The 2,133-nt window shown below is 48.3% G+C and overlaps 1 non-coding gene across 1 annotated transcript; it reads left to right on the top strand.

Annotated features, from left to right (window-relative positions):
- The first annotated feature begins 1,090 nt into the window (after window positions 1–1,090).
- trnal-uag (transfer RNA leucine (anticodon UAG)) lies at window positions 1,091–1,172 on the top strand. Its single transcript has one exon. It is a non-coding gene; the product is annotated as a tRNA-Leu (tRNA).
- The last annotated feature ends 961 nt before the right edge of the window (window positions 1,173–2,133 follow it).

A 2,133-nucleotide genomic window follows, 5' to 3' on the forward strand; every position in this document is an offset into this window, starting at 1 on the left:
TGAATCCAGTCCATAGTGATGAAAGTGCCAAATCCAAACCACTGGTCCAGCAGGGAAGCTGACAGTGACTTTCCCAATCAGCGGATCATCGTCATTTTAGCCATTCTCTTCCTTCCCTTCCGTCACACAATAGACAGGTTCCTCATTTTTGAAAAACAATACTCTGCTTCTTACCACATTTGCCACCTGCCATCGAGCCCATGGTCGTGAAAACGATGACTTTGCACCATTGGAATACCCGAGTTCCACCATCACCAGCTCAATGTTGCCTTGTCTATCATTCCTTGTGTCAAATAATACATCCTCCTTTGTTTTCTGTGCCGAACCTCACCTTCTGTCCTTTTTATTGAGTGGCCCCTGACTTAGCAATTAGAAAATGCAGGGGAAACCCATCAGACTAATTAAAATGTGCAAATATATGAATAAAATAACTTTTCCCTCAGTCTGCAATGAAAATGATTTGGAAAAAAAAATCTGCCCAGTTTCATACCGTGGGAGGCGGACGCGATAACTGTCGTAGAATTATTCCTGTAATTGGCTGAACACTTCTCTGGTGTTGAAACGGAAGGTGCCATTTTGCAGGAGAAGTTCGTGGTGCAAGTGGTCTGGCGTGGAAATTAAAATAACAAAAGGATCGTGGGCAAAGCAAATAGCAAAACACGCTGCAACCTGTTGGTCTGATGGTTAGAATTTGAAACTTTCACTGCTGTTTTGATTGCAGGTCAGGAAATGAAGATTTATTGCTCTCCTCCAAGCCGTGAGAACAAATATCAGTTATTTCCCGGCAGAAGGCACAAATGCCAGTCTCGCCTTGTGTCCTGTCCTTTCTCAAGTGAAGACCCTGAGCAAATTCAACAGGAAGCCATATTGTCCTTTCTGGGAGCCAGACGAGCTTAAGGACAGTTTAAATGGAGCCGGCCCTTCACTGCAGCTCATTGTGTTTCTGACTGGAGATGATTTTTGTTTGCTACACATTTCAGGATCATCTGATTCGGTTACGATTTCGTCAGGGCCCATCCCAACTCCACGGGTTTTGATATATTTCAGTATTAATGCAATGGAACGACATGATAAGGGCACTTTCTTGTGTGGTAGCGTGGCCGAGCGGTCTAAGGCGCTGGATTTAGGCTCCAGTCTCTCTCGAGGCGTGGGTTCGAATCCCACCGCTGCCAGAGTTGATGCAAGTTTTTGTCCTTGGAGCTGAAGTCCAACAGCTCAGGTTGAACGTCGGAATCTGAGCGGTGTCGTTTTTGACAGACGCCCTTGCGAGAACAGGATATTGCGCTTGACTAATCGATCGACAGTTCCGACAAAAAAAAAAATTGCCCCTTCGAGTCCTGGGATGTGTCGGTTAGAGAGATTAGCGGGTAAATATGTGGGGGTAGGGCCTGGGTGGGATTGTGGTCGGTGCAGACTGGATGGGCCGAATGGCCTCCTTCCGCACTGTAGGGTTTCTATGATTTCTATGACACGCCACAGCAAAAACACGCACCGACCTCCTCAGAAGACAAGTACGGGACACAGCCCTCAGAGTGCCCTTCCTCCTCCAGTACGTCCCCAGAGGGCAGAAGCCAAGACATCTTCGGAGTGGAGAAGCTATGACATCTTGTTCGGAGCCTTCAGCGTACAATCGATGAAGACGAATATCACGCGAAGGCCATCTCCACGCCCCCACTACTTGCCTTCAAAAAACAGAGCAACCTTAAACAGGCCATTGTTCGCAGAAAACTACCCAGCCTTCAAGAGAACAGCGACCACGACACCACACAACCCTGCCACGGCAACCTCTGTAAGATGTGTTGGATCATCGACCCGGATGCCACCATCACACGTGAGAACAGAATCCACCAGGTAGACGATCCATACACATGCAACTCGGCCAACGTTGTCTCCCTCATACGCTGCAGGAAAGGATATCCCGAAGCATGGTACATCGCCGAGACCATGCAGACGCTACGACAACAGATGAATGGACACCGCTCGACAATCACCCGGTAAGAATATTCCCTTCCTGTCGGGGAACACTTAAGCAGTCAAGGGCATTCAACCACCGATCTTCGGGTAAGCGGTCTCCAAGGCGGCCTTCAAGACGCACGACAACGCAGAATCGCTGAGCAGAAACTGATAGCCAAA

This window comes from Mustelus asterias, unplaced genomic scaffold (assembly GCF_964213995.1).
Source record: "Mustelus asterias unplaced genomic scaffold, sMusAst1.hap1.1 HAP1_SCAFFOLD_116, whole genome shotgun sequence".
NCBI classification, from domain to species: Eukaryota; Metazoa; Chordata; class Chondrichthyes; order Carcharhiniformes; family Triakidae; genus Mustelus; species Mustelus asterias.